The 26,317-nt window shown below is 41.3% G+C and overlaps 1 long non-coding RNA gene across 1 annotated transcript in view; it reads left to right on the top strand.

Annotated features, from left to right (window-relative positions):
- LOC134587360 (uncharacterized) overlaps nucleotides 1-26,317 on the top strand; it is a 748,302-nt gene that overhangs the window by 282,212 nt on the left and 439,773 nt on the right. The window contains exon 4 of the long non-coding RNA XR_010086628.1: nucleotides 25,181-25,333. This is a non-coding gene — a long non-coding RNA (uncharacterized LOC134587360). The remainder of the gene's footprint in view (nucleotides 1-25,180; nucleotides 25,334-26,317) is intronic.

The following is a 26,317-nucleotide window of genomic DNA, read 5'->3' as shown; positions in this document are numbered from 1 at the left end:
GAAGATCCAATATCTTCATTTTAAAAACGTATGCTACTGGATAATAATTTATAGCAGACATTATCAATAATTGTATTAACACAGACGCTAGGCAGATGTCATGCTATTCAAGTTTATCAGATACATTTAAGTGAACCTGTCATACAATTAAATATTTCTTCCATTAACACTATTAAAAGGTAATATTTTAATTTATTTCCAATGCCCATACCCCCTATCTCCTGCTGAGAGTATTCATGTATCAGTGGGTGTTATGTTTGCTGTAAGACTGTAAGACAACCCTCTCCGGAATATCTCTGTTTGAAATGCACAGATGTGCTTCCCAAAACGGTTAAAAGTCTCCAACACTTTATGTTGGTTTCATGGTTTGTTTTTAAAATGTATCTATTCTCTTTCACACTCTTCATTCCCAGATTTCCTGTCTATAGCTGCTGCAATAAATCATTCTGGCTCTTTCTTTCTATGGTGCTGGTGCTGCTCTCACACACAGCCTGCCCCTCCTCCTTTCTTCCCCTAGTAAGCATTGCTTTCCCTTTCCGCTAATTGCAAGCTGGAGAGATGATCATAGATATACAGAGCACAGCCTTCTTATCTCTGTGCTGATTGGCACAGAATGAACTGACTGTCAAGAGGGGGAGCGACTGTTTTTGTGCCAGCAATTCTTCTAGCACAATGTATACATAAAGTATGACTCTCTATCATTTCAATTTATGTTGTATTTGTCATGACAGCTTGCAGTTGTTAATTTCCTTATTAAAAGAACAATCAGTTGAAAATATTACATTTTGTAACGGTATATTAGTAGATATAACCCTAAAGAAAATATTAATGTATTTTGTACTGCGTACGGAGCTACGTGACAAAAAAAACCCACAACTTACAACAGCTACAGACCTTCTTTCTTACCCCTGGACAGACTTTTAGAAGATTTTCAGAAGTTGCCATACTGTAGGCGAGCTCATTGAGAAGGGGGAAGACAAACGGCTAGCCCATTGCACCTGCTGCTTCCGTTAGCTCTGTGGAGCTTCAGAAGCAGAAGAAAATTATCAATATAAAAGTGACAATTTCTATTATAGTCAAAGCTCATATAAACGGTCACAAATATGACAGACTCCAGAAAGATTTTCGTGTCTGTGTTTTTTTTTTACATTTTGCATCACCTTGGCGATTTTTCAAACACAAACACAAATCTATTTATATCTGTTGTACTGTTTATTACAGAACCATCCTCCTGTGATACAGAGACCATATGATCTTGTTATACAACAGAGCAGGCTATTTAGCATTTTTAAGTTATACAATAAAAGATGTAACCCTTGGCTAGAAGGACACAGCGCACTCCCGTGGTGACCAGCCACAATCTCATGCAAACAACCCACCACCACTGACGCAATGCCCACCAACCAGACCCCCGACCCATCCTACCCCACACGTCCGCCTCGCCCACCCAACCACACTCTGACCACTGCACCAAATCCAATGGCCTGGCTCTGCCGACGCAGCCGCATCCAACAAATATTGTTATGACGGCAACCCCTACACCAGCGAATCCCTCAATAAACGACCACCACCAGAATCCCTGGCATCACAGACTCATAAGCTATACCACAATTCGCAACCGAAGAAAGTCCGACTGTAAGGCCCACTAGCCAAACAGGGTTGTCACATCCCAACCACGACCCCCCCATTAGGATACGTACTCGGACAACTCGAACAATGAGGTCGATCTCACGACCCCTACTGAAATACGGTCCTCCAATGACGGTATAGCTCAGGATGTCAAAACCAAAATGCCAGACTTGTATGCAAACATTTCGATGTCGTACCCTGTTATTGTTGTTATTATTACTAACATAACCAAATCCTTATCTTTTACTTCTGTACAAACGTTCATATGATATTTAAAAACTGAAAAATAAAGAATCTTTAAACAATAAAAGATGTAGTGTTTGATAGCCCCATGCATTAATTAAAGTAAGTCTTGTCACCAATGAAATTATAAATAGCAGACTGTACTTTATATCTTACTTTAGAAATTCTTTCTTAAAGTGTTAACAACATAGAAAGACAAGGCCATAGTTCATATCACTGCTTTGATCTGACGGAAGCCCAAGGGTGGTCTCGGGCATTCTGATGCCTTAGGCAAAGATTGATCTGGTGCCTTCTGTAAACTCAATGCAACTTGCACATCATAAAAAGGCTATTATCACTGTGCTACAGAGCACAAGCAAATTAAGAACTAAGGACTAAACATTTTTAACTCACTGTGAAAAAGGATAGATAACCTTTTTTTCTGTGCTATTCTATTTGGTCTACAGAACTATTGACTCATTACTTGTGCATACACATATATATATATATATATTAGTAGGATATCACCTCCGACCTTGCATACCTTCTCACTTCATACAACTGATCAAGAACAAGACTCGCATTATAGCATTGCTTTCAGTTGAGGTGAATATCTGATTTTGACTCATTTTAAGACCACATTTCTTAAAGCTTTGGTCAAATGGATGTTATCGATGTCCCAGTTATTTATGAAGTCTCTTCCATTTCCTATTTGTTCTGTCAGTATATATACATATATATATGTGATTACTGAAAACAGGTTTATAAGATTCAAGAGTAACTGACACTCAGAATTAACCATGATTACGTACATTATCATTGCTGTGATGAATACTTGCTGGAGATGTGCAGCTCTGAATACAGTGTTATTAAAGGGGCGCTGTAGGCATTATAATCAGTTTATCTAATTGAACTGGTTTTAGTGTTTGGAGTTCCATGGCACCATACGTGTGTTCAGAGTTAAACCGTTTTAGTTCTAAACGAGAGCTCCGAGCAGCCCATCCCTTGTGTGCTGCTTTTGTTAATTAGGAGGCATTAGCTTTAGCTGTGATGGGAAACTGTGATTGTTTCAGTTTGTCAGCTGACCACTTTCAGTCTATCACAGTGCCATTACTGGTAATAATTGGTATTGCTAGAAAGAAATGTATATTCTCTGTCTTACCTATGCCACCAATGGAAGCTGGAGTGTGGATGGCCATAGATCCTCATTCCGTGTTAAACCGCTCGGGAATGGAGGGACTCAAAGCACTAAAACCATTTATTATATATTGCCTAGAGTGTCTCTTTAAATATAATGTTTACAATACAACACTTTTTTCAAAAATACAGAGGTGATTGTAATATCTCTGCTGAAATCCTGCATTTTCTAAACATGCTTCTTTCACATATTTATTAACCCATTAAGGACAAATAACACAATAATTCAATCATAAGATACCAGCTATTGCACATCCTATCGCTTAGTGGCAGAATTGTACAGAAATTTTAAATATGCTAAATGTTCCATACTGGAATAGAGTATTTAGTGATTAAATTGTAATGTTGGCATGACATATTATTATTATTGGTTTTTAAAAGAATTACATACCTTACTTATTTAGTGTTGACTTGGGTAAAGCTACATTTTTTTTTTCACGCCTCATAAATACTTAATTATTATATGTAGGGCAGTGGTTCCCAAATCAGACCTCATAGCCCACCAACAATCCAGGATTTATGTTTTTCCCTTTTTTATTCCAATGGACATACTAACAAAACATGGACTGTTGCTGGTGTCGTGACAACTGGTTTTGGAACCACTAATATAGGGGATAAGTCAAATATAACATTACAAATCCTGGGAAGTAACAGTTTACGGTTTAAAAATATCAATGTTGCAGGGACTTTGCTAGGTTGCAAAAATAGCAGGGGCTTCAGTCTCAGGGTACATTTAGAGTACATCTATTGACTTAAAGACTTCCTAAAACCAGCCCTGTAACATGACCCAAGTCCAACCTTAAAGGATCACTATAGGATCAGGAACACAAACATGTATTCCTGACCCTATAGTGTTAAAACCACCATCTAGCCCCTCTGGGCCTCTCATGCCTCCATAAATATAGCAAAATCTTACTGTATGCAAGCCAGAAGCTGTAACTCTGCATGCTGATTGCCTAAAAAAATAAAAAGCAGTCTGCTGACATCATCAGATGTGGTAGCCTGATCCAATCACAATGCTTCCCCATAGGATTGGCAGAGACTGACAAGGAGGCAGATCAGGGGCAGAGGCAGCATGATTCAAACACAGCCCTGTCCCCGACAACCGCCCCCCCCCCCCCCTTGCCCCTGAACGCTAGGCCCCAGGCGGCCTCACCGAAACCTCATTGAAAGACCAACCCCGCTGCTCGCGAGGGCTGCGAACCACAACTTGACCCCACTGAGTAACATAACCTCATAAATATCTTATCAACTGAACAAACCTCTCTTAGCAACCGATGTTAGGCATGTAATTTACTATGTATGCACAGTACGCTCTCAACCTGTTATTGCATTGTATACCATACTGAACTTCATGTCACTGTACTCGGACATCTGTGTGATCACAACCACCTGTAACTATTGCATGACCTTAATAAAACCTCTGAATGAAAAAACAAAAACAAAAAACAAGCACAGCCCTGGCCAATCAGCATCTCCTCATAGAGATGAGTTGAATCAATGAATCTCTATGAGGAAAGTTCAGTGTCTGCATGCAGAGGGAGGAGACACTGAATGTTTGGATGCATTTTAGGCAGTCATGACCCAGGAAGGATCTCTAACAGCCACCTGAGGAGTGGCCAGTGGAGTTATCACTACGCTGTAATGTAAACACTGCATTTTCTCTGAAAAAACAGTGTTTACAGCAAAAAGCCTGAAGGTAATGATTCTACTCACCAGAACAAATTCAATAAGCTGTAGTTGTTCTGGTTGCCATAGTGTCCCTTTAAACCCCAATGTGTTCTATAAATTACAATATGATACTAGATATTTTAATGAATAGAGAATATAATATAAACCTACACAGATCAGCCACAACATTAAAACCACTGACAGGCGAAGTGAATAACATTGATTACATTGTTACAATGGTACCTGTCAATGGGTCGGATATATTGGACAGCAAGTGAACAGTCAGTTTCTCAATATCATGTGTTGGAAGCAGGAAAAATGGGCAAGTGAAAAGATCTCAGTGACTTTGACAAGGGCCAAATAATGATGGCCAGATGACTGGGTCAAAAAACGGTAAACCAGCATCAGGGTCATGGGCGCCCAAGGCTCATTGATACATAAGGGGATTGAAGTCTAGGCCATCTGGTTCAATCACACAGAAGAGCTACTGTAGCTCTAATTGCTGAATTGCTCTAATTGCTGAAATACTTAATGCTGGCCATGATAGAGAGGTGTCTGAACACACAGTGCATCACAATTTGCTGCATATGGGGCTGTGAAACTGCACACCAGTCAGAGTGCCCATAATCACCCATGTCTACTACTGAAAGCACCTAAATGAGGGCATAAGCATCAGAAGGTTGTCTGATCTGATAATTCCAGTCTTCTTCTAGATAAGGTGGATGGCCGTGTGCATGTGTGTCTTTTACCTGGGGAATAGATGGCAGATAAATGCACTTTGGGAAGAAGGCAGGCTGGCAGAAGCAGTGTTATATTCTGGGCAATGTTCTTCTGGGAATCCTTGGGTGCTGGCATTCATGTGGATGTTACTTTAACATATACCACCTACCAAACATTGTTCAGGAAAGGTTTGAGGAACATGACAAAGCGTTCAAGGTGTTGCCTTGACCTCCAAATTCACCAGATCTCAATCCGATTGAACATCTGTGGGATGTGCTGGCAGCACAAGCAGGACCTACATGATAATAGGCAGGTGGTTTTAATGTTGTGGTTAACCCCTTAAGGACAGCGGGCGTGCTATGCCGTCCTTGGGGACCCGGCTCTAAAAGGCGGGGGCGGCATAGCATGTCCCCGCTGTCCTTTCTACTTACCCGGTCGCCGGCGATCGCAGTGTGGGGACTCACCTGGCAGCCCCCCCTGGGCCATGTGATCGCGAAGTCCTTGCGATCACATGGACGGCATAGCCGTCCATAGCAATGCCAGCAGGTGGAGTGCTCCCCCTGCTGCCTGTAAAAAAATTTTAAAAACAGGTTAAAACAGTTTAAACTTAAATTATATATACTTAGATCATATATATATATGTATGTATTATATATGATCTAAGTATATATATATATATACACATACACATAAATACACATACACTAAGTGTATTTTAATATTAATATTGATATACTTATATATATATAATAATATCAAAATACAAGTAGAATGATATTGATTATATACGTATATAGGTATATATCACTATATATACACCTGTATAAAAATAAAATAATTTTACAAAAATATATATATATACACACACACACACACACGTGTATATATATAATAATTCTACGTATATATTTATTAATTACAATTTGTGGGACCTGCCTGACAACCCAGGCCAAAAGTCCAGGGAATTTAATTTGCTAGCACTATATTTAATAACTTTCCAAGACACCATAAAACCTGTGGTACTGTTTTACTCGGAAGACTTCGCTGAACACAAATATTAGTGTTTTAAAAAACGTAAAATGTATAACAACGATGATATCGTCAGTGAAAGTGACATTTTTTTCATTTTTCACACAGGAATTGCACTTACACAGACAATATAATTGTTGTGATACGTTTTACTGTTTTGAAACACTAAGATTTGTGTTCAGCGAAATCTCCTGGGTATAACAGTACCCCTCATGTACAGGTTTTATGGTGTTTTCAAGAGTTACAGAGTCAAATATAAGGCTTGCGTTTCAGCTTTTCACATTGAAATTCGCCAGATTGGTTAAGTTGCCTTGAGACCGTATGGTAGCCCAGGAATGAAAATTACCCCCATGATGGCATACCATTTGCAATAGTAGGCAACCCAAGGTATTGCAAATGGGGTATGTCCAGTCATTTTTAGTAGCCACTTAGTCGCAAACACTTGTCAAAATTGTTTTTTTGCATTTGTCACACACAAACAAATATTAACACTAATCTTTTATTTTGTAGTGCGTATAGAGCGTTAAAAATAAGCCTGCAATGCCGCAATAGTCAAGGCAGGCACAACAACAATTACAGTAGAATAAAAATGTGGCATTGTGAGAGCAAAGCACTAATTTTATGTTTAAGTATATTCAGGGTAGGCACATATGTCTGTTGTCGGTAGATTCAGTTAAACAAGAATATTAGCTTTTCTAGACATAGACATTGTTTGCTTAGTAAATAATAGATAAGAACATGCTTATTTTCACAGTGTAGCTAAGTTAAGGTAGAATTGTAAGAGATTATTTCAGCAGGATTAGTATAGGGTATAGTGAGAGAAAATACGCTGAGATCTCTTAAACATTGGGAAACGTTCAACGGCCCAAGGACCCAAACTGAGATACAGAAGTGCTGTGACCATCTAGATTTCAGCCCACACCAACCCGATATGGCATGCCACCGAGGAGAGATGTGAGTCCCCAAGTCCCCAGAGAGTCTCCCCTGCATTACCAGTCCATGTTGTTTGATTTGGAGCTCCAGCCAGCTTCGTTGATCAGCAGCTTCGTATGCAAGCCCTGTTTGCTCCAGTGGGCTGAGTCATGGAGGGGGAGATGACCCTTCGCAGACGTGTGACGATGCAGCCGGGAGCCAGTCTTCTGATGGCGCGGTACCCGTTTTGGTCTCTCCCGCAGTTGCCGCTGCCATGTGTGGTCTGAGCTTGATAGTTGGTGTAAAGCGGCAGGGCAGGACACTGGATTGCTGCTCCAGAATAGGATTTTCGGGGATTATCAGCGTCCCCTATTGTAGTGCATTGTTATGTTTTGGATCGCGTTCCGCTTTTGTTTAGGTAGTATGTACAATGTTAAAGCTTTTTGCGGCAGGAGCTTCTAGCAAGTGCATCCGGCCATCTTGAGAGTTAGCCCCCCCCTCCTTCCCCAATCAGTGCATATTTTCCTGCAAATACATGATCTCTTACCTATAAAGATGAAGCGGGGGGGGGAGAGGGGGGGCATAAGGGGTCTTCTTAGGGTCCCTACTGTGTCAGGGTTATTTATTAAAGTGATAATTCATTGTAAATTTAAGGCCAGAGTAAACAAACTGAAAGCATAGCTGACTTGAAGACTTTTACCTTTTTACAAAAGACTATTTTGATCTTAACTTTTAAATTTACTTTGAGTTCTCACTTTAGTGAATAACTACATAATGTTGGTCTTTAATACACTACCAATCCTTTCTTTAGATGCCCCTGCTGGCTCCCACACTTTTCTCAGGCTCCTGACCTCTCTAGGAATTATCTTAAGTTTAACCTCCTTACACTCATAATTCATCAGAAATATTTCAAGGACCAATATCGACTCCACATATCAAACAACTGGATTTACCAAAATTGAACGGATGGCTTTACTAAACTGAGATACACAACGGATTAAAATATACCTTCACTGTACCATCGTACTGCCAGGAAGAGATACCTTCAGCTGAACACCACAAACAAGGTACATTTAAACAAAAAAAAACTCACCGCCATGTGTAAATTGGGTTTTGGATTTGATCATCCATTCGGCAATCCTCAGATTTCATTTCTAAACACCAAGAAAACTAATTGATGAAAACTATTTCACTAAAACACATTGGTTTTGAACCCCTATAATCTGACCTGCATGCATGCTCTCTTTTCTGTTATCTACAATACAGCCTGAAGTGCAAAATCTCACACCTCACCTGAATCCTATAGAGCAGAGCAATGTAACCAGCCCCCCCTGCGAAACAGCTATCATTGCCGACCTTATTGAAACATGTGAATTTGTGGACTTTACAGGATCATGGCTAGATGAAAATGTGGGGCCTATTCTAGAGGCAGCTCTTCCAGGCAATTACACGGTGTTATACTGCCCAAGACAAGATCGCAAGGGAGGTGGAGTTATGATCTGTGCGCAATCATCCTTAAATCCCAGACCAATAGAAGTTCACAAACCCCAATCTTTTGAATGCGTAGCTGCCAGCCTCTCAATAGATAGAGGATTCGGATACTGTTAATATACAAACCCCCAGGCGATGGGAAGATATTTCTTCAGAAACTCTCAGACCCTTTGGCCGGCTTAATTCTTGAACACCTCAGATGGCTTATATTGGGAGACTTCAACACCTGGATTGATGACACCCTATCCCTGCTTGGGCAGCATCTCCTCAGCTTGATGAGTGCACTCGGCTTCACACAAATCGTCGCCACTTCCACCCTCAGCAAAGGTCTAACACCTGATCTAGTGTTCCAGTCTGGACTAGAAGTGTCACCAGTAACTGTAAATCCAGTTGTTTGGTTACACCACCACTCCATTCACTTCTCCATTGTATCACAAAATCAACCAGACCCCAGCCTCAGGACCTTGTCAAACACTGCTCATTAAAAGGGGTGACGCTGTTGGATGTAACATCACATATGGATCTAAGTGAACTAATGGGGACCTGTGAAGACCCCAGCTCCTTAGTCCGACTCTACAACAAAACCATGAGAGATACCCTAGAAAACATTGTACCAACACGCATACGCATTGTCAAAACCCACAACAATGCACTGTGGTTTAATAGCACCATCAGAGAAATAAGGAGAACAGGCCGTAAACTCGAGAGAAAGTGGCACAGGACACATGATCCAGAGGATAAAGCCACACTTACCAAACATCTAAACAAATATCAATTCAAGATAACTCAGAAAAAAATCAAAATTATTATCATTATGAAATTGAACTCTCCCACAATAGATCCAGGTAACTGTTTCGCACAGTAGAAAAGCTCTGCAAACCAGCATGCATGCATATCCCCACTAACTTTTCTCAGGATTAGTGTGAAGCATTTGCGATCGTCTTCAAAAACAAGATTTCCTCAATCTGAGCCTCTATCACAGCAGGCCAAACAGTTACATACCAGAACTACTACAATGGAATGCCGGATTGCCCCAGTTTATTGTCCACTTTCACAAATGTGGATATAAAGGGTGTTAAAAGTACCATGCAAACGTTACACCCTTCTACATGTGACTTAGATCCTGCTTCAACTCAAATTATATCTGCATGCATTGAAACACTCGCTCCATCCCTCACAAAAATAGTACAGTGTTCACTAAAAACTGGAGACTTCCCAGATCCTCTAAAAGAAGCTGTGGTAAAACCACTCCTAAAGAAGAAGCCTTTATTAGACCCAGACTGCATGGCTAATTACAAACCAGTATCCAATCTTCTATTTCTGGTGAAAATTATTGAAAAGGTAGTGGCAACTCAACTGGAGGCCCATCTATCAAGCTTGAACATCTTTGATCCTTTCCAGTCAGGTTTCAGATGCCGCCACAGCACTGAAGTAGCGCTAGTCCGAGTGCTAAATGATCTCCTTATGGCGAGAGACAAAGGTGATTACTCCATCCTAATCCTCTTGGATCTCTCAGCTGCATTTGACACCATTGACCATAGGATTTTAATAGAGCGCTTGCAGCACATCTGTGGGCTAGGTGGCACAGTCCTTAACTGGTTTAAATCTTTTGTCACTGGTGGATCACAGAGAGTAACATCAGTATCAAGCTCATCGGCACCAACAGAACTGACCTGCGGAGTTCCACAAGGATCCATCTTGTCTCCTATGCTATTCGCTATTTACTTGCTACCACTGGGGGACATCATTAGGTGACATGGCCTAAGGTATCATTGTTACGCTGATGACACACAACTCTACTTCTCCTTTGCTCCAGATACCACAGACTAAACATGCCGTATCAACAGTTGCTTAGCAGACTGCATAGAATGGATGAATGGTAGTTGGCTTAAAGTGAATCCAGACAAAACAGAGTTACTCTTGGTGAGGGGACCCCGGGCAACAAAAATATCCCATGATCACCCAACTGGCCTGGAGCTTGGAGGCTCTGAACTCATCAGTTCATCAAAGGTACGAAACCTCGAAGTGCTGATTGACTCTGGACTATCATTTAAACAACCGATAATAAAATCTGCCTACTTTCATCTGAAAAACATAACCAGGATACAACACTTAATTCCACCAGATGCCACATTTATCCATGCATTTGTATATTCTCGGCTAGATTACTGCAATGTACTTTACTTGGGCCTCCCAGAAAAAGAACTCCATCGCCTTCAGACTGTACAAAATGCAGCAGCCAGACTACTGACCAATCAAACTTGCTCCTGCCACATAACACCTGTTCTCCACTCCCTGCATTCATTTTTCAATTAAATGGTGAATGGTAAAATTGGCCTGCTAGCCTTCAAAGCCTTAAACAATCATGGCCCACAGTACCTGCAAGAGCTCCTGACACCCTACATTCCATCCCGTTCACTTCGGTCAGCCAGCAAATCCTTCCTGTCAGTGCCAAGAATAAAGACAGACTCAGGTTCCAGGGCATTTAGCCACGCTGCCCACACCTTCTGGAACTCTTTACCGTGCGCAATCAGAGAGGCACCGTCCTTACAGACTTTTTAAAATAAGCTAAAGACCCGTCTCTTCCATCAGGCATTCAGTCCACTCAGCTGACCTTCAGAAACTCCTAACTTTTATGTATTTATGTTTGTATACATGTAAAGTGTTTTGAGTCTCACAGGGAGAAAAGAGCTATACAAATCACAAAGTATTATATATTATAATATTATTATATTATTAAAGCTCTGTTTAGAAATAGCAGAGGCACAGTCTTACCGACAAGAAGAGAATGTGACAGTTTAACAGGATCATAACCTTAAAACCAGACACAGATAAGTAGACCCAATCACTAAAGTGTGTTTTTTTAGAAGTCATATTGAATTTTAAATTAAAGGCCAAAGCAGCCAAACGGATAAACTTGGATTTTTCAAGTTCATCTAGTTTGGCCTGAAATTTAAAATTCAGTTTGAATCCCCTGCAGTTCTCACTTAATATATAACACCCCCCCCCCCTTTTTTTTTTTAGGGAAAACTACAGAAACGGCCCAGTAAGAGCATCATGATAAGCAGTTTTTAGAAAATGCAATATAAAGCATCTTTTGACACCTACAGTGTGAAACATGGGTTTAATTAACCAGGAATTTTGGTTATAGTGGAAAACCTTTTTTGCTATTTTTTTTGTTATGTCTATTTTGGAAATATATTTATTTTGACTTTACTTGTTTGGGAGAAAAATACATTTCACATAGTATGCTGTTGTTCGGCTTGTCCATAACCTCTTTAACAAATAATTTTGTTTAATTGGAATTTGGTTTAATTGGTTTGGCTTAATTGGCTACTTTTATTGTACATTGGGCAGACGTCATCGCAATACATAAAGTTAGCTCTAAATGAACTAAATTAGAGTGTATTCTGCAACTCCTGTGGTTTTAATTCTTGTAAAAAAATCATGGTCAAAATTCACTTCCTACAAGTGCTACAATTAGTAACCCAAGAGTCACAGCTTATTGCTTCATACGTGACAAATATTGCAAAATTCTTACTAGCTACTTCTCATTAACAGTGCATGGTCACTTAATAAAATTAAAATAAACAATAGAAAAGGGCAACTTATGATTGGAATACTTAACTGAGTGCTTTACCCCCTTGCATTGCATGAGGGAATACACTTTGCCCTTTCTTGCTTCAAAAGACTGGATTCATTTGAATCTGCTCTAACACAGGGAGGAATAAAGTTGAGACAGGGAATGAGTTGCCCTATGGGGATTCTGATCTGCAAAGTGGCAGGTGAGCCAAAGAGGGGGCATGTCATTGTGGCATTAATGTACGTCAGGTTAACTGACAGCTGGTCTGACTGATGTCACTCAGGGAAGCACATGCGCAGAGCATTTTTGCAGCATGAGCTTAAAAGAATAAACAATTAATTTCACCAGTGGTTGCTGTAATAGGCTAAAAGCAGTAGCTGTTCCTCTCTCAGCCCATCAGAGCCATCCATTGCTGCTCAGGCTAATGCTTCCTCGTTAGCCCAATTATCACAGAGCGAATGGGCTGCTGTGGACTCTTGTTTAGCATCAAAACATTAAAAATGGAATGGAAGGAAGGACAGCGCATGAGGATTCCAGACACTATAACCACTTCAGTGAGATGAAGCAGTTACAGTGCCTACATTGTCCCTTTAATGCCTTTACTACATTTTGCATAGTCCATGTGTGTCTTTTGATGTGCTAATTAGGGACAGTGAGACAGGAACGCAAAATCAGGATAGTCCCACTGGATACAGAACTGTTGGAAGCTATAAATCGTTCAAAAAGCACACAGGTACCTTTCCAGTATAACTAACTAGTGCTTTATGTAATACTGAGTCCTGCTCAATATATATGACCACTATTGGTGCTTTTGTCACAAAGTTAAGATCCTCTGGGTGCCAGCAGCCCAGCCCCTGTCCATGCCCCTAAATCATAAGTTGTAAATATCAACTATGTCAACGTTTGTCCACACATACAAGCAGTCAGGCAACGAATGCTGTGCAAATACAGATTGTTGCTGCTAATTTTGAAGTGTAACGTCTGCATTGAGGATATAGATAGAAAGAGCCTAGGCCTCTGAGCCTGGAGAGACTATTGGTTTATGTCAAACTTTTCAAAAGCTGTTTACCACAGAATCATGGGATGACACCAGGGGCATGCTGGCACCATAACCACTACTGCAGGCTATAGTTATTATGGTGCTTGTATTGCCCCTCTAATGTCCTGAAAGCTGAGTTCTCGATTACCTGTCAGTTTAGAAGCACGATCAGCCAGGTCAGAGCTCAACAAGGTGGAACTCAGACAAGTTTGTTTTCACTTCTCTCACCACTCAAGTAATAGCGGATATTTCCTTTTTGTCCAAAGTTGGCTAATGACAAGGATTGTTTTCTGCACACCCTGGATATCGTGAGAGCAATCAAATATAGTCTGCTAAGTACTACAGAAAGTATTTATTACCAGTTCTTCCATTTTTTGGAATTAATAAGTGTCCCTTGGCTGTCTGGCTTAAGTCTCTTATCCAGCAAGCTTATTTGTTGGTGAATAAATCAGTGTGTGACAGAATTACTGCTTATTTAGTTAGAGCTCCGACTGCTTTTTGGGCCTTTCATCATAATGATTCTATGCATCGGATTTATAAAGTGGCTAATATGTCTTCCCTACACACTTTTGCCAGATTTTACTTTATTGATGTCCTTGTATTTGCTGACATTTCATTTGGAAGGAAACTTATATGGGAAGCCATTTACATATAATGTACCCTTTTCCATACCCAACATATTTTTACGTGAATCATGTTGCTTAGGAATACCTTATCCCAAAAGTAGTGAAATTTAGTTGACTTTCGTCACATCAAGATGAAAAACAAAAGTTGTGCTTTGATTTTCATGGCTTACAAGTCCATTCTCTAGTGCAGGCATAGGCAACCGTCAGCACTCCAGATGTTTTGGACTACACCTCCCATGATGCTTTGCCAGTATTACGGGTGTAAGAGCATTATGGGGGATGTAGTCCAAAACATCTGGAGTGACGAAAGTTGCCTCTCCCTGCTCTAGTGTTCAATCTCCTAGGATTCTGGCGTCTAGTGGCTTTGCTCCTTTTTGTGACTCTTTCCTGGCAGTGTCTCTCCTTTCTGGTTACATGGATAACTACAATATTCCTGTGGGAGAAGCAAGACAAAGTAAACGTCTACAAGGTTTTCCATGATTTGTTCTACCTCTCCAGTTGAGGATGGTATATCCCACAAGTGTCCACACAGAGGAGCTGAACGTTGTTTTTTTTTTAAATTTAAATACATTAGGACAATTATACGTGTAAAGGGGAAACGTGAATACTTCACAAGACGCTGCTTTAGACAAGACAAATTGAATCAACTTTGTACAATTACTCCTGTGGATAAAGTCTTGGAATTCTTAAAAACTGCCATCAGCACTTGGTCCAACTGTACCAAATTTGTATGGATAAAGCATTCTTGCCATCCCCAAATGAAATCTTGCAGTGGGTGGAATGTCATGAAACCACTGTATTTCCATAATTTCAATACCATGAAAACTTGAGATTAGTCTAGACTCTAGACTGTGGATGCACCTGTATACACAACTAAAATTGTGGGGAGTAGTGTGCAGCTGGGGGTGAGATTTGATGTGGATACTGAGAAGACAAATACTTTTATTGATTTTGTTTTAGTTGGATGCCTGATTTTTGTTCAATGAGTTATACGACTGCTTAACTTTTAACTATGAAATTGGAGGCAGGAACACATAAAAAAATGGATTTTTTCGTTTTTAGGGTTTTTTTAAGGCAAAATTGGATTTATCACACTGTGGGGTTTTGCCTTACTTTAAATCAACAACAGGGTGAATGTGAACTTTACTTAATCTACTTTTCAATTTTACTATTTTTAAGTAGTAGATTTGGATTTCAGTTGCTAATCTTCATATGAATTTCTACGTCAAAGCCAAACTAAGCTCGGCCACTAAATAGTTGGGAGGGAAATTATTAATATTTGAATACCGTCTGTGCTTGTGTACTATGCATATATATATATATATATATATATATATATATATATATATATATATATATTGGTTAGACCTGTCCAGATCTTTTTTTTAATTTTTTTATTTAATCTTACTTTACAAAGCCAAACGGAAAAAAAAAGAAAAAGAAAAAAAACGAAGAGTCTGAATTTTCCATAGCTATCCGTGTTGTTGTGATTCTTTGGATTTTAGAGGTTGCATTTAAAATAGAGTCTCGGTGCTCTCAGCTGCAACCTGTTAACAGCAGATGTGCCAGTTGTTTCACAGAATGGTCCCTAATGGTCGATTTTTCCATGAGCATACAAGATTTTTTTTTCCATTGACTGGTGTTTATAATTAGTTCTCAGGAAGCTCTTCAACATATCAGGGAACTCGAGGATAGAAGAAGCTAAGACGGCAAACATAGACAACTGTTTTTCTTTATTTGCATCTCATTTTTAAACTTGCGGTCATGATCCAGACTAAACAATACTTTTAATCAAATAATGGATGTATATAATGATTTGTTATTGTGTCAGTTACCCTGTGTATACTCTATTTATAATGGTATATTGCCTTTTTTAAACTTTGTGTAAAAAGTGTGTTTGTTTATATGTTGTTGATAATACATCAAATAATATATATTTATTTTGGTTTGTCTGAAATGTGCGTCAGGACAAAAAGGAACACTGATAGTGTATGTGAGGGATGGCCTGAAGCTTGTGGTGCCATTTTGGGACTGCTTGCAATGTACATAGTTTTCTCTGTATTGTGTGTTCCTTTATTATACACAGAGCAATGTGTATATGTCTGTATATACAGTTGTGGGTCAAGAGAAGGATTTTGTATTTTGTACATTAAGGAAAGGAGCACTATAGGGTCAGGCACACCAGCATGTATTCCTGACCCTATAGGGTTAAAATCACCATCTAGCCCCCCTTGCCCCCTCTTGCCTCCCTAAATATAGTAAATCTTACTTGTATTTAAGTCTGCAGCTGCTTACTTAGTCCCTGTTTCCTTTAGACCTGCCCACTGCCTGCTGACATCAACAAAAGTGGTAGCCTGATCCAATCAACAACGAGGCAGATCAGGGGCAGAGCCAGCATGATTCAAACACAGCCCTGGCCAATCAGCATCTCCTCATAAAGATGTATTGAATCAATGAATCTCTATGAGGAAAGTTCAGTGTCTGCATGCAGAGGGAGGAGACACTGAATGTTTGGATGCATTTTAGGCAGCCATGACCCAGGAAGGATCTCTAACAGCCATCTGAGGAGTGGCCAGTGAAGTTATCACTAGGCTGTAATGTAAACACTGCATTTTCTCTGAAAAGACAGTGTTTACAGCAAAAAGCCTGAAGGGAGCTATTCTACTCTCCAGAACACATTCAATAAGCTGTAATTGTTCTGGTGACTATAGTGTCCCTTTAAGCTAAACCCTGAACTGCAAGTGACCACCTGCAGTGAGAGCCAGCAAGTCTACCTTTGCAATTGCATGTTATCTACTATAGCAAAGGGTTGTGATAATGTAGTCAGAGATTTCTCTGAAGGGATAGTCGAGATTACCATTTAAGCACCAGCGTTTGTCAAGATTTGTCAAGGACACAGGACAACGTTGTCCATATTTTAGAGTGTAGAAAAAAAATGGCATACAGCTGCAAACCTAAAAAAATAATAAAAACAAACAAAATAACATAGTGTAGTATCCTCTTAAACAGTGTATGACATGCCAATATAATGCACTCACATAATGTCAGAATAACAAACACCTGTAGGGTGCCTCCCCTAATAGCACTGGGGGGCTCAGAGTAGTCTTCCTCTGCTTCCCTTTTTGCGATATTCAGGAGTGTGAACAGAGGAGGAATCAGGAGGGTAGTAAAAAAGCTTTGTTTATTGCCAATAATTAAAAGGTATAGGAAACCAAGATAAGTCCTACGCATTTCGTTCCAATGTTGGAACTTCCTCAGGGACTTAGTAAAAAATTGAGTAGAATCACAAATTTACAGAATGCAGTATAACAATATTACCTCCCCCCAACATACACATTATATAGGCATACTCTCTGACAGTTGATTGTTGGCTCCGTGGGTGTTTCTCAAATTCAATAGTTGATTTCCTGCTGTGGGATCTTTAATCAGCTGTTTTCAGTTTGTTCGTTCCCGCGTTGCGGTTCCGGGTTAGTGTCGTGCTCCCTTACGCATACGTAGGTGTGCGTTCCAGCAGCGTAGGAGATGTATGCGTTTCATTCCAAATTCATTATGTTCTCACTGTCCACACATAACTGTCACTCGCTTATAACTGTGTGCGTTTTAAAGGTTGTCAACAATTCATATCTATCATGCACTCATAAGTTATTGTATTTGAATATAACGAATAATTAACAAAAACATATTCCTATTATCAATGTCATTTATACATCGATTATATATAACCAATAATTAAGTTGTTTAATAAAGTGCGTTAAATATAAGTGCATATATAATTTTTTAAATTTCAATTGTTTCATTCTGAGGATACTACTATATACAGATTTGATTTAAAGTAACATAATATTAAACACAAAAACTCATAAGAATAAATTCCATATATACATAAGAATATTTTGTTTCCTGACTTCATGTCTATCTGTAGACAGTTATATGTCCTCAATTTATAAAACTATATATAATGAATAAAACATAAAAAAATAATAAATAAAAATAAAATAAATAAACAAATGTAAATACAAATAAATAAATATGAATATAAATATAATTTTTTTTTAAAAAAATACAAAACATAAATAAATAAATAAATGAAAATAAAAATAAACATAAAAAAATGAAAATGAAAATAATAAAAACAAAATAAAAATAAAAAAATTACGTTACACCTAAAAAAGAGAAGACATATATCAATACAGACAGACATGAAGGAAAAGACAATTCATATTCACATAAAACACACCAAATCAGTGTCCGAATTTAACCCACCCGGCTCCAGGGTTGGCATCCTGTAAATCCAATAAGTTTCCTGTTGGGATAGTTTTTTTATTTGATCTCCTCTCTCCAGTGGTAGAGAACATGTCCAATGCTCATACATTTAAAATTTCTAAAGGTGAACTTAGGACAGGAATTGCAATGTACTGCAACCGAATGGGTTTTCAAACCTTTCTTGATATTGTTTATGTGTTCCATAATTCTAATTTTAAGAGGTCTCTTTGTACGTCCTATATACTGCTTGCCGCATGGACACTGCTACAAATATACCACAAATTCCGTGCGGCAACCGATGTCAGAACCCACAGAAAATATCTCCTTTGTTATGGAGCTAGTCAGTCTACTAGTAGTGACCCATTGGGAAGGGTTACTCTGGGAAGCTGCTGATTAACTAACTAAGTTAAGTTATTAAAAAAAAAATTCTTGTTGTCTTATGTTTTAGAGAGAACTTTGAGAACTAGATCAGAATGGAGCAGAATTCAACAAAATGTTTTTAGGGGGAAAACCTATTCAGAATTAAACTTGCAAATAATACAGCATAATTATGATACGAAAAGATTGATTGCATTAACATTATGCTAGTGCCTGGGGAGTCCCTTTAAATAAGAGCATTATAACAATAAGCAAAAAATAGGGGGGGGGGGGAGGATTTTAAAATTAACGGTTTACGATTTCCTAATATGATTTATAAATTACATTTGAATGACAAACAAAGGGATGAAGATATTTTATAAACAGAACCCTCTACGAAAGGATCATGTACGAAGCAGTGACAGTCTGAGACATAAATTGTCTGCAGTGAGACAGATAGAACATTACTGCTTACTAAACAAATGTAATATCCAAGGTTATTACTCTACTGCAGCTCTCTCCGAGAAATAAATGACTTTCCAAAAGGTGAACCACTTTTAGTACTGCCATAAATCAGTGTCATAAATCCCTCGCTTTCTCTCCTTCTTGTGATTTCCATCTGAGAACGTGAGCATTTAAGACATTATGTATATATATGATCTACCGTGATTTCTACAGCAAAGCTATTATTTTACCAGTGCAGTTGGGCAGTGGAAATTAGATTGTAATGGTTCATAAATAAAGCAAGTGACACAATAATATCTGAACAAACAGCCAACATAGGACATGGCAGCTAAACGGCATCTATTTCTTAATAGTAAATACATAGGAAGCAAAAACCAAAAAGGTTATGGTAGGGAAAAAATTGTGATTGAAAACCCCTTCCACCTGAAGTCTGTGGCCAGTTAATACAATGTTAAACAAAAATCTGCACACCAGTCAGGCCATAAGACTTACTTTTCCCACAGAAATCACAAATCTGCAGTGATGTTACTACCGCAAAGTATTCTGGGTGGGCATATGCAAATTAGTTTAACAAAGAATAACATTTTTGCCTCATTCCATTTTAACATGGATTCCTTTGAATCCAAGGGACACTTATTAATTCCAAAAAATTGAAGAACTGGTAATAAATACTTTCTGTAGTACTTAGCAGACTATATTTGATTGCTCTCACGATATCCAGGGTGTGCAGAAAACAATCCTTGTCATTAGCCAACTTTGGACAAAAAGGAAATATCCGCTATTACTTGAGTGGTGAGAGAAGTGAAAACAAACTTGTCTGAGTTCCACCTTGTTGAGCTCTGACCTGGCTGATCGTGCTTCTAAACTGACAGGTAATCGAGAACTCAGCTTTCAGGACATTAGAGGGGCAATACAAGCACCATAATAACTATAGCCTGCAGTAGTGGTTATGGTGCCGGCATGCCCCTGGTGTCATCCCATGATTCTGTGGTAAACAGCTTTTGAAAAGTTTGACATAAACCAATAGTCTTAGGCAGGGGTCAAGTCCTGGGTAAAAAAGTGCAGGAACTCACCCCAGATCCAGATCCACACCCCGCCCCCCCCCTCCCCCTCCCCCCAAAAAAATTATACGCATGTATGCAGGGGCTGAGTAAGGGCACGGGGCTGAGGAGGGGGACAGGAGCTGAGGAAGAGGGACAGGAGCTTAGGAGGGTGGGGGGGGGGGGGGGGCATGGGCTGAGGAAGGGGACATGGGCTGAGGTAAGGGATAGGGGCTGAGGAAAGGGACAGGAACTGAGGGGCTGAGGAGGGGGACAGGGGCTGAGGAAAGGGACAGGGGCTGAGGAAAGGGACAGGGGCTGAGGAAGAGGGACAGGGGCTGAGGAAGAGGGACAGGGGCTGAGGAAGAGGGACAGGGGCTGAGGAAGAGGGACAGGGGCTGAGGAAGAGGGGCAGGGGCTGAGGGGCAGGGGCTGAGGAAGAGGGGCAGGGGCTGAGGAAGAGGGGCAGGGGCTGAGGAAGAGGGGCAGGGGCTGAGGAAGAGGGGCAGGGGCTGAGGAAGAGGAACAGGGGCTGAGGAAGAGGGACAGGGGCTGAGGAAGAGGGACAGGGGCTGAGGAAGAGGGGCAGGGTTGAAGAAGAGGGGCAGGGACTGAGGAGGGGGACAGGGGCTGAGTAAGAGCACTGGGCTGAGTAAGGTGGAAAGGGGCTGAGTAAGGTGGACAGGGGCTGAGTAAGGTGGACAGGGGCTAAGTAAGATGACAGTGCTGTGGAAAAGGGACAAGAGCTTAGGAGGAGGGGGGGGGACATGGGTTGAGGAAGGGGCCATGGGCTGAGTAAGGTGGCAGGGCTGAGGAAGAGGGACAGGAGCTTATGAGGAGGGGGGCATGGGCTGAGGAAGGGGCCATGGGCTGAGGAGGGGGACAGAGGCTGAGGAGGGGGACAGGGGCTGATGAAGGGAGCAGGGGCTGAGGAGGGGGACAGGGCCTGAGTAAGAAGACAGGGACTGAGGAGGGAGACAGGGACTGAGGAGGGAGACAGGGACTGAGGAGGGAGACAGGGACTGAGGAGGGAGACAGGGACTGAGGAGGGAGACAGGGACTGAGGAGGGAGACAGGGACTGAGGAGGGGGACAGAGACTGAGGAAAGGGACAGAGACTGAGGAAAGGGACAGGGACTGAGGAGGGGGGCAAGGACTGAGGAGGGAGACAGGGCTTGAGGAGGGGGGCAGGGACTGAGGAGGGAGACAGGGACTGAGGAGGGAGACAGGGACTGAGGAGGGAGACAGGGACTGAGGAGGGGGACAGGGACTGAGGAGGGGGACAGGGACTGAGGAGGGGGACAGGGACTGAGGAGGGGGGCAGGAACTGAGGAGGGGGGACAGGGCCTTAAATAGGGGGACAGGGACTGGGGAGGGGGACAGGGACTGAGTAAGGGGATAGGGCTTGAGGAGGGGGGCATGGACTGGGGAAAAGGACTAAGGAGGGAGACAGGGACTGAGGAGGGGGGACAGGGCCTTAAATAGGGGGACAGGGACTGAGGAGGGGGGACAGGGCCTTAAATAGGGGGACAGGGACTGAGGGGGGGCAGGAACTGAGGAGGGGGGACAGGGCCTTAAATAGGGGGACAGGGACAGGGACTGAGGAAAGGGATAAAAAAAAACACAAAAAAAAAACCTAAAGTGCCTTCCCCCCTCCCTGAGGCTTACCTTGGGCCAGGAGGGGTGGGACAGGATCTGGAACCTGCAGCCTGCAGTCAGTGGAGTAAGCCGGCCTCTCCTGATGATGTCAGGAGGAGGGGGCGTGGCTTCCTCTGCTCCCCAGCGGTCCTGTGAGAAGAGCAGAGAAAGTCACGCCCCCTCCTACTGACATCATCAGGAGAGGCTGGACGACTCCACTGACTGCAGGGGGAGAGGTGAGTTTAGAAATCCGAGTCCCCAGTCAGAGGCAGGGGATTCGGATTTGTGCTCCCCCTGCTCTCGCAGCCGCTTGTGCCAGCCCTGGGTCCTGCAGGACTAGTAATGGGAACGGCGTTCCTGCTGTGGAAAAAGTGCAGGAACGCCGTTCCCACGCGTTCCTGCAGGACTCGAGCCCTGGTCTTAGGAAAAGATGCAAAGCCAGTGAAACCCTCATGGGCAGCTGTTTCATTGTCAATGCAAATCATCAGCATTAGGTTGGTTGCTTGGGAAGCAAAAACCAAAAAAGGTTTGCTATAAATTTGTATTTGTTTCACATTGTACTAACTATCCACAGACTTCAGGTGGAAGGGGTTTTCAATCACATTTTTTCCCCCACCATAACCTTTTTTGGTTTTTGCTTCCCAAGCAACCAACCTAATGCTGATGATTTGCATTGAGTGCAAATTGTCGTTGGGCTTCTTGCCGTGCCGTTGGCAGCTGTTCCCGGCAGAATTTGGGGCTTTAGGGTGCCTGATTGTCGGAGTGATGTGGGTATGCGACCGTTCAGGTTAAGTGCTGGCTCCGCCCATTTTTTTGCATTTTTTAACACACAAACAAATATAAATGCTCACTTTGGCCAGTGTTTGTGACTAAGTGGCTACTAAAAAAGACTGGATATACTACATATTGAATACCCTGGGTTGTTCTACTTTAAAAAAATATGTACATGTGAGGTGTGATCCAGAGATTTATGACAGATAACAGTTAATACAATGTCACTATTAATAGCAATGTCCTACTTGTACTTATAGCCCTATAACTTGCAAAACAAAAAAGTTGAGAACATGTTAACATTGGGTATTTCTAAACTCAGGACAAAATTAAGAAACTATTTAGCATTGGTGTTTCATGTTTTATCATTTTTTATAGTAAATTATAGGATATGATGAAAAAAAAATGGTATCTTTAGAAAGACCATTTAAGGGTGAGGACAACTGTATATAATATGTGTTGGTACAGTAAATGAGTAAGAGGAAAATTACAGCTAAACACAAACACCGCAGAAATGTAAAAACAGCCCTGGTCCTTAACGGTAAGAAAATTGAAAAAACGTTAAAGACCCCTGATATATTGCAATAAGAATTATTCATACAACTGTGGAGAAGCGTAAGGGCTTAAGGTACATTACTGATCATGGAACAAAGACAAGAAATTGTTTTTAGCAAACATGAAGTGGTTGAGGTCAGTTTTATAGTTTAAGAAATGCTATTATAAGCATGCAGATTCATTTAGTTACTGTTTTTAGGTGAGAGATCAAAGTGCTCTCCATATGTTGTTAATACATCGATGCACTGTTGTTTATAGATTAAATTGTTACAGACAGATAACTACTAAACACTGACACACTCTCTTATAGTATGATCACTTATACTTTGAAAGTGGTTTTGCCTTTATAACTCTGCAGTTACATGCTATGTATTAGTTTAACATTATGGTGGGTAAAAAAAAAACTACTGGATTATTACTATTTTCTAAGCCGATGACCTTGGCACTGCATATATTCTAAAATATATTCAGTGAAAGCGAGTTAAGCATGGTGGAAAATGCAGTTCGCAGACAACTGCAGTGCCATCACTGTCTTTGCCACTGCAATCTCCTCTCTCACGCTGCACTGCTGCAGGGCCGTCTTTAATTTGGATTGGACCCTGGGCAAGCATTTATTTGGGCCCCCCTGACTACATATAGATACGCATAAATACACTACCTGACACACACACGCAGATACACACTGACCGCATATAGATACACACAAGAACATACAGATACACACAGACTACATATAGATACACTGACACACACTTAGACACACACAGATACAAACACTGGTATGCATGCAGATACAAAGGTACACACACTGACTTCATATAGATACACCGACACACACACTGACACACATACAGACACACAGATACACAACCTGACACACATGCAGATATACAGATACAAACACTGACTCATACAGATACAAATGGACAACATACAGATACAGAGACACATTCTGACAGACGTACTGACACAGGCAGCCATACTGAAACACACATACACAAAGACATACTGGACCACACAGACACTGACGGACTCACACACACAGACATACAGATACACTGACAGACATACCGGCACATATACACACAGACAGATGGACATACTGAAACACACATACACTGACAGACATATTGACAAACACAGACACGGACACTGACAGACTCACACATAGACATACAGACATTCTGGCACACATACACACAGACAGACAGACAGACATACTGAAACACACATACAGACATACTGACACACTGACAGACTCACACACAGACACACTGACAGACTCACACACACAGACATACTGACGCACTGACAGACTCTCTCTCACACACACACAGACATACTGACACACTGACAGACATACACACATACACTGACAGACATGCACACATACTGAACCACACAGACACTGACAGACTCACACACACAGACATACAGATACACTGACAGACATACTGGCACACTAACACATACACACACACATATATACTGACACTGACACACACACACACTCATGCTAAATTTGATAACCACCCTCCAGTTTCTTACCTTTTCCTGGAGGGTGGCTTCCCTGGGGTCCAGTGGGCTGGCTGGGGTGGCTGGGAGTTAAGCACTTCTGGCCTGGCCCCCTCCAGAACAGCTTCTTCCTCCCGCGCAGCTCCTGTTTCTGTGGGAGGAAGTGACGCGCAGCTGTCACTTCCTCCCAGTCGGCTGCCGAAAAGCAAGGGCCCGGTCGCGCTGTTAAAGCGCCACAGCGCCCGACCGGGCCCCTGCTGACACAGGCCCACCGGGTGGCCCTAAGTGCATGGGCCACCCGATGGGCCCCCATAGTTTGCAGGCAGAGGGCAAACGGAGCAGCTGTCTTGGGCGCCCCAGCAGGGACAGGGCCCGGGGCAGCTGCCCCGTTTGCCCCGCGTTAAAGACGGCCCTGCACTGCTGTTTGTCTTTAGTGATAAGTTCATTTCTCATTTCAGGTGACAATGCATGCTGCTTCCTCGATGTTACCACCCGTTATAAAGAAATGGTCCGGAGATCATATTCATGGATCATAGCTGATAAAAAGCAAAACGTGCACACCTACCATGCATCTCTTGATGGGTTTGTTCACTTTGATGCTGTTCCTCAAGGTATGTATTGTTTTAATGTATATATCAATTCCTCTGCATCATTTTTCTAACTTATTCTGTAAATTGCCAATTTTGTTTTCATAAATCGTGCATGTCTGTACTATCTGCTGTTATGTTTTGTTTCAGTGCCATTTGTTTTTTTTTCAAAGTAAACAAAGTCCTTTACCATTGCACTGAGTGTAGACTGCCCATGCCAGGCTGCCATACCCTCTATATGGGCAGGCTTGCTCCTCTATCAGTTGGACCTGCCCCAAATCCCTTCATTTTCTGGCACACCCACCAATGGCTCAGGATTCTTACCTTTCACAGTGAAATATGTAAAGATACAACAATATCAAAGAGCGGTGTATTGCAAAGTTCCACGGCAATAACATTCATAGTTCCCAGGGCTCTACAGCAATACAATTCACTAGCTTGACAAGTCTGCCACTGGGGAGACAAAGAAAACACAACTCCACTGGTTTCACATATAGTTGCCAATGACTGCCAGGCAGTGTACCGTAAATGGACACTCCACTACCCAAATAAAAAATTTATATATACCGTAATAATAAATCTCTGTTTAGGAGATATACCCCAATGTAAACATGTAAGCATTTAACTATGCATTGTTTTTATACGGGGTATATCTAAAAACAGCTTGCAAAACCTGCAGATCTTATGTCTGTTGCCCTTGCTAGTCCTCCCCTTCTAACCCCGCCCAGACTTTCTGTGGTTGTCCAATCACAGACTTCCCAGTGCAGCTCAATGAGAAGTCATTGCAAGGCAGGTGCTCTGGGCAATTGCTGCCTCTTGAGTTTAGTTACACTGAGCTAACCAAAGCAGATAGTAACATTACCTGTTGTGACAGCCAGGAGGTGTGACAAGGGTCATTTATAAACGTTCCAATTTATATTGAAATCTGCACTTTTTGTGAAATGAAAAAAAGAGGACACACTCTTCACACATTAAGCACTTCAGCAAGTTAAAGTGCATTAGGGGTCT

This window comes from Pelobates fuscus, chromosome 2 (assembly GCF_036172605.1).
Source record: "Pelobates fuscus isolate aPelFus1 chromosome 2, aPelFus1.pri, whole genome shotgun sequence".
Classification (NCBI taxonomy): Eukaryota; Metazoa; Chordata; class Amphibia; order Anura; family Pelobatidae; genus Pelobates; species Pelobates fuscus.
Note: the sequence above shows the minus strand (reverse complement) of the source record. Positions and strands in the feature narration are given on the sequence as shown.